Source organism: Ischnura elegans, chromosome 6 (assembly GCF_921293095.1).
Source record: "Ischnura elegans chromosome 6, ioIscEleg1.1, whole genome shotgun sequence".
Taxonomy (NCBI): domain Eukaryota; kingdom Metazoa; phylum Arthropoda; class Insecta; order Odonata; family Coenagrionidae; genus Ischnura; species Ischnura elegans.
The window spans coordinates 24,390,795-24,405,187 of NC_060251.1; the positions used below are offsets into that span (position 1 = coordinate 24,390,795).

Below are 14,393 nucleotides of genomic sequence, written 5' to 3' on the forward strand. Positions count from 1 at the left end.
AAAGTGAAGACTACGACGCCCATTGGTATTCGGGGAAATGGACCATTTTATATCGCTTAAAAATTTGCCGTTGACAGTTTGTTTACAAACAATCAAAATTACTAATATTATTTTATTCTTAATGTTCAAGTACAATTTTGGAATTTCAATTTTATATTATGCCTGAATCACACGATCATTTTTTTTCGTCTTGAAAGTGATCACGATCGAGATCACTTTTCCCGTCGCGAAAAGCAATCGCTCTAGTGATCATTTTTCTGAATCACACGGTCACTCCCGCCGTCTCTTTTCACATCATTTCCAATATCACAGCTCGTTGTCATAGGACCCACATCACGAAAATATATAGCGTGTTTGTTTATTTATGTCATTCCCACAATTGTCAAACGCTGCGCTGCAATCACACCATACGGTCATGCGTTTCGATTGGCTGATATGGGATTTTAGGGACGGTTTTAGCGACGGAAAAAGCGACCGGACGAGTGATGAAAAATAGCGATGGGAATCCTCATCGCGATCGCGAAAAACAATTGCCGCCGACGATCATTTTGCGCAGTGATCGCGATAGTGATCACTTTCGCGACGAAAAAAAAATGATCGTGTGATTCAGGCTTTAGCTATTGAGAAAGTCATCATTGTCAAATATGTCGTCAAAATCACCATATGCACAATACCCTCCCAGCCACCTTCAGGGTGTTAGCCATGGGGTGATCAATGTACTGCATGCAAGGCCATCACATGCACATTACACGGTCATGAAAATATTGCGCACACTAACAAATTTTACGCACGCATTCAAAAAAAAGGTAAAACTTGCCCGCGGTTAGTAACTCCTATACCAAATCCATGCTAGGTTAGTACAACGGTGGAATAATATCATGCAATGACTCGTCATAGCGAGTGATACCATTTATTGAATTAATTGAGACACCGTTCTTATCTCCTATAGTACGAGGAAATAATTACAATTTAATACCTCCCGTTTTCCGTAATTTTTTCTCGTAGTCACCTCTACCATAGTAAGACGGCAAGCGAAGGATATGTTTCACTTCATCAGTGAAAGTATTTTGTCCAAATTTACCAGGTGAATTTAGCCTATACTTTTCTCTACGATCATGAAAATATTCCCATCATAACTCGTCTTGCGTGTTGTGAACGCTACTCTTTTTATCGTAACAACTCTTCTTGCATTTGGCCACCCTGCGTTGTACATCTACATAATACCCTGCGAGCCACCTCTAGGGTGTTTGGCAAGGGGTGATCAATCAACAGCATGCAGCATGCAATTGGACTTCCACATGCACACCACACGGTCCAAAAAACGTCATGCATACTAACATATTATACTACCACATGCTGTTAGAAATAATAATAAAACTAAGAAACATGCAGTAAGTTTTACCAAGGTTAGTACGCCACACTATTAGTCATCTAATCTATTTGTGAGTTCTATCGCTGTCGTTATAATGTCTTATTGGTCGCGGAAAAAAAGACATTCTGAATCTGTCTGTTCTACTGTCTATCTCTCTTATTTTATTGATATGATCAGATCTTCCGTGGTATGTTGGCGTCCGTAAGATATGACTATTTTCGTTGAAAAATGACACTGCTCTTGAATTTATCTAAAAGGTTTAATCTGTTTTTCAATCTACGGTCTGACAGATTCCCATCCGAGTTTATCTAAGAGGTCAGCTACACTATCGTTTGACCCTATTGATATCAGCTATCAGCCTTAATTCACAAGGGTCCCGCAATTTTTAATTGTCCCAAAAAATTGTGACGTCTTATTCGAACGACTTTATTTGGCGAATGGTTTCACATCTGGACCTGGGAGTTGGGAAATCAACCGGCTTGTGCCCATATTTTGGCTGGAATCCGTCTAACCTTGAATCCTATTCGTCTTGGAGGAGGGAAGGCGTTGATTTACCGTGGAGATCGTCGTTGCTTGCACGCCTCTGTCTCAGTGCTGGGAAATTTCCATAAGCGATTTCCTTGAAAAAAAAAAAGGTTCGTCTGTAGTGGACGCCCGAGCCGAGGATTGCTGAGGGATGGTCAGCGCACCGCCCAGGTCACCCTTTCCCCCACCCCTTCCGTCCGGCCTGTGTGCGACTGTTGTATAGGCCAGCTACTTTTACATACTCCGTCGCGTCGTCCGACGACCGTCGCCCGTGTTGCTCAACCGGCTGTTTTACTCCAGTCTTCTCCTTTCCTTAGGTTTTCGTGTACCGTCTGCTTTGTGTCACAGATGTTGATAATATGCTTACATCTACATCTACCTAATACCCTGCGAGCCACCTCTAGGGTGTTTGGCAGAGATTGACCAAGCACGAACATGCAGCATGCAATTGGATTCCCACAATCATACCACACGATCGTCACGCATCACGCATACTAACTAATTATTCTACCACATGGTGTTAGAAATAATAATAAAATTCATAAACATGCATTAAGTTATACATAAGTTAGTAGGCTACACTACAAGTCATTTAATCTATTGGTGAGTTTTATCGCTGTTGTTATAATCTGTTTGATCGTGGAAAAAAAGACATTCTGAATCTCTCTGTTCTACAGTCTATCTCTCTTATTTTATTTATATGATCTGATCTACTGTATTATGTTGTCGTTCGTAAGATATGGCTAACTTCGTCAGAAAACACACTGCTCTTTTATTCATCTTATAAGTTTAGTCTATTTTTCAGTCTACGTTCTCATAGAGATTCCCATGCGAGTTTAATTGAGAGGTCAGTTACACTAAAAAAAAAACTATCTTAGTGACTTTGCACGTACCTGGTAGCTCTTCTTTTCACGTGTTCTAACTCAAAAACGCGTTACAGGTCATCCTCTGGTATTCAATCCTAATATTAGTCAGCACCTAGCCTAAGCATTGATATTTCCAACTGCTGGTAATTCGGTTTTAAAATAATTTCTATTAAATTATAATCATAGAATTGGTTTTTACGTACCCGCGCACACATTAAACAGTTCAACAATCACTCATGATTCGTTTTATGCAAATATAAATATCCTTCTTAATGAGCGAAATTCATTTCGTAGCTACGTATGCGTATAAACTTAATGCATATCTCCCTTTCATCTATATTGGTTTTATAATGTATTCAATGGGCTGAAAATTAACTGAATAGTTATTTTACACCTGACACACCATCAATAGTCTAATCACGGTTGAGTCTGTTATCATCCGCGGAAGATTAAAATTTTAAGCCTCTCCATTGTCGAATCTCGTGCAAATGGTATGCGACGTTTTTTTGAACTGTGTGGTGTGCGTGTGGAAGTCCAATTGCGTGCTGGTGATTGATCACCCCCTGCCAAACACCCTAGAGGTGACTCGCAGGGTATTATGTAGATCTCTCCTATTATGGCACAGAATGTGAATTCTTATCCTCTGCTGAGTGTATATAATTTCAACTTCGACAATTCTGGGAAAACTAGAGTGGTTCTGGTTTTTCGGTCACTACCTTGCTTTGGTTCCGGCTGGATGCTTCCTCCAAGTTTACTCACAGGTTTGTCAGTACAGCCTATGGCCATGTTACCATTCCGTCTTGATAATTTGCTCTCCTGGTCGCTAATCCCACGGATGTATCATCCAGCCATGTGTTTGGTGAGGTCAACAATTCGATAGGTATCATGATAGCATCAACCCTCTCTCCCACAATTTCCTCGTCCCGTTTGCTGTGGTCGCTATCCCAAGCATCCGTAGTGACCCTCGTGAAACAGAGATCGCAAAAATAATATGAATCATAACCTTTAAAATGGTGTCGCTTAATTGGGATGATCGTTTTAAGGCATACATTTTCCACTATTTTTTAGATCTTCCTCGTTTTTGAAATTTTGACTTGTCTACCCTACTAATTTTCATGTGCCTCCATCTAACCCTGTGACTCGCATGGTATTATGGAGATGTAGATCTCTCCTATTATGGCACAGAATGTGAATCCTTTTCCTCATTTGGTGTATGAAAACATTGCCGCCTTAACTTTGTGGAATGACGGTGCTGGGAAATAAAATTAACTTTGTACGTTCCATACCGTGCAAATGCCTTTAGGTACCATAACTCCGTGTATACCATGGTAATGATTTAAACATTATACAAATCTGTGGCGTAACTATGGGGGAGATCAGGGGATATATCCCCCCCCCCCCAAAGCCTCTGAGAAATCAACATAATTGTATGAAAATCTTGTCTGGATTTGATGCATAATAACTGCATCTGCTAAAAGTTAAATTTTAAGTGACAAAATGATGGTAAATGCATTTTCAGGCATGTTATTTTTCAAAACTTTTCCTGAAATCCCCGTTTCCTGGGGGGGTAGCTCCGAATAACCCCCTCAACTCCCCCCGAAGCCCCCACATCCCCCCAAAGCATATTCCTAGTTACGCCACTGATCCAAATCATGGTCGGTGTTGATCAATTACCGATGTGGAACTTATAAAGTAAATATTATTTCCCATTAGATTATACAGCTCTTTGTTAAAATGGAAGGTTTGCGGCGTATATTAGTAATTAGATACAAATAGCCGTGGTACATTTCCACACTTTTAATTTATTCGCTCCATCGGTTTCAACATGTATGCGTCATTTTCAAGTTCTGCCGACAATGGATGTTATGGATGTAATCATAAAATTGCTTCTTATTTAGACGGTATTATTATTAAAATATTCCTCCAATTAAAGTAGGTTTCCATGAAGTATTCAAGAAGTATTCTGGCAATTTCCCCTCCCCTTATGGACTTCCCTCTTTAATTCACTATAAGAACTAATCTCTTTCAATCTATCTAAAAATCCTATTCCATTCCTTCCTCTCCCTCGTTTGCCCAGTATTCTACCCTCTAACACTGTTTTCAACATCTCTGCCTGCTTAGTACTCGCTCCATCCAAACTTTACCTTCTCCATATCTTCTGTAGAAGCTCACTCTCCTCATCCGTTATCTCCAACTCTTCGTCGTTCCCCCTCCTCTCCGTCGTACCCTCTTGTGTTTTCGTTATCGCATCTAAAATTCTTGTCTCCTCGCAAGGTGTGAAATCCTACACGTATAGCTTTCAGGTCTAAATGATATCGCCGCTCTGTGACATCGTCAGGAATGTGAGGGAAAAAATTAGCGATAAATGCAGTCTTGGTCAATAATTATGGAAGCGTTGCCATGAAACGAAATGATGTAACAAAACCTAACGAGGATAACTGGTATTTGTGTGAAATTTCACTAATTTTTCTTTTCGATTGGGTTCTCGCCAATAAGTGATACTGGATGACTTAAGATTACGAGAATTCGGGATAGTGTCGAATACAGGCGTGGAAGTGGTTTTTTTCCCAAGTTGGAAAGGCTGGAAAAAGTATGTTTCTGTGTAGAGATTTTGACGCCTGAATTTTTAGCGTGCAATATGACGCACCGCTGGCATATGTTGAGCAATATGTTTACTCTTTTCATTTAGTGGGCCTAATCTGTTTGGAATGTATCCGCTTGTTGAAAGGAAATGAGATTTGAATCTGGAGCTAAGCAACAGATGGTGTATTGAAAATGAGTTTTTAATAGAATTAAGTTACTCCTTTGAATTACGTTTGAGTATAGTTAGAAGGATTTCCCTAATTTTAGGCACAATATGGTTTGGAATCGTTTTCCTCTGCCTTAATAATTTGATCGTCAAACTATTATTACCAAGTGTTCTCCAGCCAAGATAGGTTTATGGAAATATGTCATAATGAAAAGCTAATTTCAGTATTCATATTCGGTGACCGTATAATCGTTTAATAGTCTCATATTATGCAAATCAGTGAAGAATTAACTCTTTTCCAATTTTATTAATTCATTTATCTAATGACCTTCTTTGGGTTATTCACCTTTTTAATATAAACAAAATGTGCATTTTGGGGTTTTATGTTACTCCAATATTTGCATCAATTTATTTGCTCTTGGCTACATTCATTCGTCGTATGCTTAATGCTCTTCATCTATCTGTATTTGCTCAAATATTCGAGTGAATTATCTCAATTGTTTGCCAATACCTTGATCATGTGTACTAAAGCGTATGCGTTTTATTATGAATGAGTATGAATAAGCCCGATTAAAATGAGCTTACCTTTATAGCAATGTTTTATTTTCAGTATTGAGCTAATATCTTTTACGCATGACAGGGGTGGTTATTCTATTTTCTCCCGCATTTGTTGTTCACTTGACTTAGGGGAAGGTTGCTTAAATAGCACCAATTTTGGCAAAAAAACGAATCAACTCCAAAATAAGTGAAGCAATATACATTTTAAATGCCGCTTAATATGAGGAGGAATGTCTACTCCTCAAAATGTTTGGGGAAAATAAATTCCAAGTTGAACTCGTGTATAGAAATTCAATTTCAAACCTCTGCAAACGGTGCCATTTAAGCAACTGGTTTTTCAAATCGCACCACAGGAGGCCAAAATTAGCAAATGATGTTTCAGGGAAAATGAGAGACAGAGAGGCAAGTTATTTAAGGTAATTTTTCGATCCATGAACAGAGCAAACATGTGCATAAAAATGACCGTAATATAAGGAACGAAAAAAGTTAAATAAATCATATATTTGGCATTAATAATAGGTGTTGTGGTTTTGCTTGGTAAAAAATATGAAATAATTGAAACACAATTGACAAGTCTTTTGTGGAAGTGTTTATGCTTTCGAGTACCTAGTCTTTTCATTGCAGCTTTTTAAAGACTTCTTACATCGCACAGGTATAGAGTGACGAGTTGCGATTAGGGAGTGACCGCCATTTTATATGAAATCAAACAATAGACTCCAAAAATATGATGTGTAGCTAAAACTTTGTAAATGACCGGAGACTCTTTTTAAATATCATTAATGGCAAATACAGATCATCAGACCTTCTTTCTTTTTTTCCGCTTCGTGTTCCTTCGCGCACGACGAGGTCGAGTGACCTATTTCATTGTTTCACCTTTCTGTTTCTAAACGTTCTTTTCGATTCAGACTTCCTTCTTCCATTAACTCCTATGCCAAATATGTTCCAAATTTTGATCCTTTTTTTCATCCCTCACCCAACTTGCACCATCACTATCGTAATTTTCCCCCTATTCCTCGCACCACCCGATGACTATTCTTTATTATTATTTGTAAATACTGTTGAATATTTTTGTTTTTGTTGGTTACGTTGCTTAATGTTATGTAATTATTTCTCCTGTTATTGTAGTCCTCTGTAATTGGCCTCGTGCTGTTTTTGGACTAAATAAATAAATAAATGCAACTTATTTGTTTCCAATATTCTTGTGAAAAGACGAAAGAAGTAGCAGAAGAGACACTTCTTTTATTAATACCTAGGCACCCGTCTTGTCATTTCACTGGTGGCCACAATTGTAGTGTGGTGCGCTTGGTGATGCAGGAAGTTCAAAATGCAGCCATTATATTGCATATATATCTAATACTTTTGCTTCTAGGATGGTGGTGCCATTTGGGAAGCGGTGCGATGTAGGAAATTCTCCCCTAATTGGATGTAGGATGTACAGGTATTATTATTTCAGTTCTCTGGTCCTATTTAGGGGATTCCCCTGCCCTTTAGCAGTGACGTTTTACCTATTTTGGAATGTGTTATGAAGGTTACGAGCTTGCTGGAAACCTTGGTGAAGGTAGGATTCTGGCTGAGAAGGAGATGTAGGTATTGGGGACAGGCTGTAGTGGGTGTTTGGTTTCTTGTGTTCGTTAAATCTCCTTTTACTGTCTAATGAACAGTGTTAGTCAAAGTACAGCCTATTCGCGAGATGAGAGGAAGGGCACCAATCATAATTATCGAATCGTTATCGCGTTCTTTGATTCGATCTTTGGGACGTAAAAATTTATTTTCACATAAAAAATGAAATTTGTGATTTTCCGTTGTACATATAAAATATTTTTTGTTGCATTTTCTAATTTAATTTTCTTTTGCATTGCAGGTGAGTTTGTTGAAGGCTTGGGATGCCAATGGCTGCTCTTCGCCATCAAAGCTTCCGCTGCGTAAGTCCAATAACCCCTAATTTGCGTATAAGCCGTTTTCCAGCTTTTTTAATGTGGCTTTATGCAGAATATACATTTTTTTATCCGTGATTAAAGTGTCGAGCGCGTATTTGGAATTAAAATGTGATGGAATCAGAAGAGTGGTGTGCATATTTGGCGGTTTATGGAGATTGTTATCCAAATCGGTCTGCGCAAGTATTTAGAGTTTATTCAGTGATATTGATGTTTACGTTTTTACACTCATGTTAAATGTTCTTGTACCAGGTATCCGAGAGAATATTGTGAGGTACTTAATTCTAAATCTGTTTCTGTTAACTGAGGATAAGACATTGAAGTGAGTTTGTAAGAACCTTTCAATAGTAAATGCTTTACGTTTGGGAGTCGTGTTATATGCGGAAGTAAAAAAACTTCACCATTCACCGTCTTTATAATCAGCTTCACCGTAGTTATCCTAGAGATCTGTCAAGCTGCTCCAGCTACACGTTATTTATCTTAAATTTAAGGTTGTGTAGTAAAAATAAATGCTCCGATAAAATGGAATTAAAATGCTAAAATTTTATTATCAGCTTCCCTGGCTCCTAAATTTCATTGTGTTTTCGAAGAGTACGATGGTAGCTGAGTGAGTGGAGTGCTACAATAGGGTAGTTTCCTTCATCAAAGAAACCGAAAGGCATTGATTGCGATTTGTTACCCACCATTACTGTATTCATAATATACAAATTATTTCGTTTTAGAAATACCGGTTTAGACGAATGGCAATGGTCCATTTTTATCCTCATTTGAAAAGGGCCAGATTGGCGCCCATGCGATGCCACTCCACGTGACGTCACAGGGACCTTGTTTCTACACGAGAGGATAGGAGTTATACATCGTCTGAGGTTACCAATGCATGCATGAGGCACAGAGCTCAGGGAAACATCTCATAATAATCACACATTAAAACTGGCTAAGGTCGGAAAGTTTTCTTCGTTTGATAAGGTATTAATTAACCTTTTTTAAGTCAAGCGCTACCATCCAGCGAGGTACTCAGCTACCCGCTAGCATCCTGCGTCCTATCAGCGCTCAGAGCCTCGATCAAGGTCACCTCACAAGGCAGGAGGGGGAACCAGAAATACGTCACACGGAGAGATTTCCTTACCCGTCGCTTTTTCGCGCGCTTGAAAATTTTCACTTTTCATTTAATCGTGAAAAATAGATATCGTCATTTAAAAATCTAAAAGCGTGAAATACGTACTCCAGGAGTAATAATCTTCCGATATAGGCAATAAAAAAATAATAGGAAACCACCCTATTGAAAGGAACCGGTGTCGAATCCCGGACGAAGCATTTGGAAACTCTCAAATGAGCCCACGAATTGCGATGATTTATTTGGGAGCAGAGGTATTTGAAGTAGCTGTTCCCTCTACCCTGAATGCATGGAATTCACACGACTGGGAAATTTAACTATTTGGGCAGCACACTGGAATAAAACGGATACGGCTGAGGAGTGAACCAAGGCTGTCCACTAGTGCCATTGCGTTTAATATATGCGCTGAGGTAATAAGGGGTGAGCGTTACCCTCCGTTCGGAACTAACCTTGCAGCAGTGAATGGGAATTACTTTAGGGAGTCGGAATATAAATAAATCAAAGGGTGCAGCTTGAAACGGCACTTAAATTGTTTCGCGTAGACATCCGTAGATATGGAATGAGTTCAGTGGCGCCGACTCCATGGGGCCTGAGGGGGCCCGAGCCCCCTCAAAAATTCGTTATGGGTGTGAGGAAAAATATGCCAGGCTTGTCGATTTTCCCCCTAGTGTCCAGATATCAAGATGCGAGTTATCAGGGTTCTAATGTTGATCATATAACTCTTCTAAAATGCTTAAAAAACTTAAAACTCACTAATTATAAAATTTTCCGGGGCAAGATCCCCGGTTTGGGCCCCCCAAATATTTTTTGTAAGTCGGCATCCCTGAATGAGTTAAATGATAGCGGTCCTACGCAGCTACCTTGCTGTATCACTGAGATATGTTCAAGAATGACTATCAATTTACTCATTTCTTCTCGAATAGCTCACCATGTTGCGGTCGCTCGTCTTCTTTTTTTCGTTCTTTTTCGCCCAGTCAGTTTTATATCCATTCATCCTCCGCAAGACATTCTTCTCGACGTTTTAGCCTCTCGTTCCGTTCCTTCCTCCAAACTTCCAACTGTGAATCCGGCAATGCCATTCCTTCCTGTCCCTAAGCCCATTGTTTAAGCAAAAAGGAGGAATTCCCCATTCCCATTCCCGTCGATTTGAAAACTTTTCCTCCGCTCGCTTATTCTTCTTGTTCTCCATTCTCCCCTGATCCGCTGGAAACATTTCGCTGCAATTCACTCCCTTTCCCTCTCTCCTCAATACATCTTTTCTTCCTCCTCGTTGGACCTTTTTCGCGACGGGAAACTTCTTTTTTCCCCCCTACTCCGATCCATTTCCTCTGTGAGATGATTTCTTTCCCTCCACTTTTCCCACACCATCGTAGAGTTATTCGCATCGAATTGTTTCGTGTTCTCGTTTTTCTAAGATTTCCAGTTGCGTCCTTCCGTTTTCATCGTTTGAGTATCCCTTTCCGTTATTCCCGTTGCAATTCATTTGTGCATAAGTTTCACTGTTCCCCCCGCCAGGGGCACAGCTAGGAATCAAGGCTAGGGGGGTTTTTAGATGCAACTAACCCTGGGGGGTCTGAGGGTGTTGAATACCCGTCAGGGTAAGTGGGAGGTTCGAGGGCCCTCCCCTAGAAAAATTTTCAGATAAATGGCAGAAAATGGTGAGTTTTACGGCTTTCTGAGGGATGTTTTATTGATCCTTACACTATTATATAAGTAATATTAATCCAGTTAAGTGAAATGGATTAAACTTAAAAACTTCTCTTAGCTCTGGGTGGGTTTTATCCCCCAAAAACCCTCGCTGCGCCACTGCCCCCCCCCCCTCTTGAAAAGGTATAAAAGTTCAACAATTCTTACAGAACACTGGAGGAAAACGAATACGGCCGAGAAGTGAAGCAGGGCTGTCCACTATGGCAATTACTTTAGAACGTGTACACTGAGGAGATGGTAGTGGAGGCTTGGGATGAATTGGAATCATCACTGGTCAACAATCCTAGGATTGGTTTGACGCAGCTCTCCACTCAGTTCTCCTATCAGCTAATCTTTTCACACCTACGTATTTCTTCTCTTTCACATCTCTCTTTACTCGTTCCATATATTTTGTTCGAGGTCTTCCTTTTCCATTCTTGCCTTCCACTTGTCCTTCGACGATTGTCTTCATCAGGCCATCATGTCTCAAGATGTGGCCTATAAGGTTGTTCCGTCTTCTTATTAAGGTTTTCATGAGGCTTCTCTTCTCTCCTACCCTTCTTAGGACTTCCTCGTTACTAACTCGGTCGATCCATTTGATTTTCATCATTCTTCTGTAGCACCACATTTCAAAGGCCTCTATCCTTGCTTTCTCCGCTGCGGTCATTGTCCATGCCTCACTTCCGTATAGGAGCATACTCCAGATGTAGGTTCTTATAAATTGTTTGCTGAAGTAAAAGTAATTATAATAATTTGGTTTATTTTCGTGGGCACTGAGGCCATTGGCGCCGACTCCATTGGGCTTGAGGGGGCCCGAGCCCCCACAAAAATTCATTGTGGGCGTGATGAAAAAATGTTTCAGGCTTGTCGATTTTCCCCGGAGTGTCCAAATATCGTGATTAGAGTTATCAGGGTTCTAATGTTGATCATATGCCTCTTCTAAAATGCTTAAAAACTTAAAACTTACTACTTACAAAATTTCCCCGGCCAAGATATCCGGTTTGGGCCCCCCACCCAATATTTTTTGTAAGTCGGCGTTCCTAACTGAGGCTCATGAGAAAATAAATGTACAGCTTTCTAAATTTTCAGTATTGGTAGGTAATTAAAAGAAAAGAAGTAAATAAATAGAATTACAGACAAATGCAACCAGATCGCTAAGAGCATGAAAACAAATCAGCAAAACATTATTTTCAACAAAAGAAAAAAATAATAAATGAAAAAATCGCACTTTGATATAACAGAGTAATTACAGTAATCTAAGGTGATAATTTGTTATGACAATAGTGTCAAACAAACAATTTTTTATAAAGTGGAGGGGAATGTTGTTCGGTAAGGTTCGCGGATCAGGCGTTGATTAGTCAGTCAGCGAGGGGGCTGCAGGCTCTAGCGGATACGTCAGAAAAGCGTTGCGTGGAGTATGACATGATTATAAATCACAAGAAGAGTATGGTTATGTGGTTTTTAAAGCATCACGAGCTAGGAAAGATTGAAGATGAAAGTAGTTGGGTTGGTCGAGTAGGTCAAGCAATTCAATTCCCGGCCATCGTACCGGTTTTTCCTGTATGGTAAAGTTACCGAATTCACTTCCTGGATATAAGATACTAATCTTATTGCCGCTGTCAATTTTTTGTGACGTTAATTAAATTTTATAAGAAAATATTAAAACTCTAAATTGATGCATAAATAAAAAAAAATTCAATGTAATTAGCCTTAAGAAAGCAACCTTTACTCCACGTTGGACTGGGCTATTTGCGTGCGTTAATTTTCGTTTTAATCTCAATATCGGGAAACGTATTCTACAGGACTGCTTTCTATGTTATACTTCTCACAGGGACAAAAATGTAATCGTATTAATTCGCTAATGATTTTAATCTTTCGGATGCATGTTACGGTGCATGTTATGACTAAAAATTCGTCAGTAAATCATTCCCTTTGCGTTTGTATGTTTTTACGTGGCATATGCGTTAATTGAAAATATAATTTAATGCTACTGATCTTGTTGCGAGTGCTATATTGGTCGTTGTACAGCTAAAAGTTTGTTTGCGTACAAAAAAATTCCTGCTTTGATCAGTGTAAACACAATTTCAACATGAAATTAATGCCTGAATTTGGTTGATTCTAATTTGAAGTCTACGGAGTATCTACAATCCGGTGCGAGATGAATTTTCTTGTTATGAGTTGAACTTCAAGAATATACTGTCTTTCACCATAATATATTGTATATGGTGAAAGACAATATATTCTTGAAGTTCAAATATTATTTCCCTAATAACAATAAAATTTGGATCGTCTGGAAGAGGATTATAGTCTAAATTGAGCCACTTTGCCAATGAGTTTTAACTCAGTACGCTTTTTTAAACTCTATATCTTTTTTTAAAATTAGTATCTGATGTTACTTTGGAATTTATTTCTTGATATTTTGTGGCCCATCTCAGGCTATTGCTACATGGAATGTACCGGTTGAAGTGTAATACAAGATGAGTATATTCAGTATTTTGGAATCTTCAGTACTAGCTTCACATTGCAGGTATTTCATATCCATTTCTTTTTCCATAAACATTGACTCATCCTTATCAAGTCAATGGTAATAATAATTTCTTTCATTGAACTTTTGTATAATTAGTGGTGGTTAAGATTGAAGCTTTGATTGTAAAATATTTGTTGCAGTGATATCTTCGTCGATGCTCAGAGATCCTTAGTGATTTAAGTCTGAATGTGTTATTTGAATGTCTAGTCTAAGCTTTTCCATTCTTTGCTTATCAGCAAAGTAACAGATGGCATGTTGAGAATGATGATGTTTTTGATGGAATTCAAGTTTATATGTGTACAAGCTTCTTTCACCTCGTCCCAATTTATCTTTTCAAGTAGAACTGCTAATCATTTAGAGTGTTGTTGATTCTGCTGGACTCATATCTATTAATTTTTAGTCGTCACACGTTCTCCTTCTACATGCCTGTCTCCGTAGAACCCTTTCGTTTATTTTTGCAGGACAGCCAGTATTATCCTGTGTAGTTGCCTTCAGTAACGAAGGTAATCCCTTAGACCTTTTAATTTGCCTCTCGATATTCACGGTGTTATCGACATTCAATGCTACTATGACCCTTGGTTTGGAAAGGCCAAAACATTTTTTAAACTAGGTACCTGTACAAAAAAATATTTTATTAGTTCCTCAACGATCTGAATGTGGTTTGGGAGCCTTAAATAATGAACACCTCTCGAAATCTTAAAGACTCGTTGATTTTTATAATAAATATGTACAGAATATATATTCACTTCTTACATATTTCGTTTCCTTATTGGTACATTTGTGACGTAGCGATGCTAACGAGTGGTTGAACATTTTACACCCTTTATTGGTATTGTCATTGACTGGATGCAGACATAATATCTATTTTTTATGAGCACCTATTTTTATAACCTTCTATCGAGTTTATGAGTCAACTTACGATTTTTGGCCGCTGTGAATGAACCAAGTCTTTCATTATGAAAAGAAAAGTGAAACCAATGATTGCGTCGATTTTATTTCCGTTCCATAATCTTGGCAGCCCGTTCGCCAGCGTAAAGCAGAACATCTCGAGCTACTTTGATC

The 14,393-nt window shown here is 38.9% G+C and overlaps 1 protein-coding gene across 3 annotated transcripts in view; it reads left to right on the forward strand.

Annotated features, from left to right (window-relative positions):
* Nucleotides 1–14,393, forward strand: part of LOC124160197 (bifunctional heparan sulfate N-deacetylase/N-sulfotransferase) — a 1,039,810-nt gene that overhangs the window by 652,579 nt on the left and 372,838 nt on the right. The window lies entirely within an intron of this gene.